Source organism: Octopus bimaculoides, chromosome 20, assembly GCF_001194135.2.
Source record: "Octopus bimaculoides isolate UCB-OBI-ISO-001 chromosome 20, ASM119413v2, whole genome shotgun sequence".
Classification (NCBI taxonomy): Eukaryota; Metazoa; Mollusca; class Cephalopoda; order Octopoda; family Octopodidae; genus Octopus; species Octopus bimaculoides.
The window spans coordinates 2,393,263-2,394,431 of record NC_069000.1 but is presented as its reverse complement, the minus strand read 5'-3'; positions in this window follow the sequence as shown (position 1 = coordinate 2,394,431).

Below are 1,169 nucleotides of genomic sequence, written 5' to 3'. Positions count from 1 at the left end.
TATATATATATATTCGCATACACAAATATATTATGTATGTATTTATATATGTATATGTATGTATACGTATATATATATATATATATATATATATATATATATATATGTGTGTGTGTGTGTGTGTGTGTGTGTGTGTGTATGTATGTGTTTGTATGTGTATGTGTGCGTGTGTCTATGTATAGACACACACAAAAAATATATACACATACGTAAATATATGACATCTACATACATTTACTCTTTTTTATATTTTATATATTTTTGGACAGTTCTTTTTTTTTGTTCTTCAACTGAAACTTTCTGAAACTTTAGAATATTTTCTTCGCCATTTATTTCATTGAATTTCTATTTTAGATTCTTTACTTTTTTTTTCACCTTTTCAGCATTTCTTTCTTTCTTTTTTCTTTTTACAATCGTTTTATACAAAATGAAATGCAAAATCACCGATGATATTGAAGAAAGAATTTTAAAATCTCCTGGAGTAATGTAAACTGCAGAGTATGATTATTACAGTGACCTCACCGATCTCTTAAGCCACTTGAATCAATACTAAATAATGCAGGTCTGAATCTACAATGGTGATATACTTTTCTTTGCTATTTGTATTTGTTTTCAATTTTAGAAAAGAAAAACAACGAAAAAGTGAAGAGAAAATTTGCTTTGTATATGAATCTACTGCGACTGGCATGGAGCGAAGTGAACAATTCGGTGAAAAGTTATCTATAGTGTGAATGACGCCATTCTCATAAGTGGTCATCTGTTTTGCTTTAAAATTAATCCCTTTTCTAAATCGATAAGCAGCTTTATTCGACTTGCAATTTTCCATTCCTTTGCCATTTGACATTTTATTGAGTCACTAGTGAATACACATACACGCGCACACAGACACACACACGCAGGCTCACACATACACGCGCATACATACAGACACACGCAGGCACACACATACACGCGCGTACATACACACACACACATATGGGAATATAGAGAGAAAGAGAGAGCCAGAAAAAGAAGACAATAGAGAAATGGAGATACATATCTAGAGGTAGATAAGTATTTATAGAGATAACTAAATAAGTAAGCAGAGGAAAATGTAAATGGTGGTAGCTAAATAGTGTGCGTGTGTGTCTCTCTCTCTATATATATAAGTATATATGTATGTATGTATA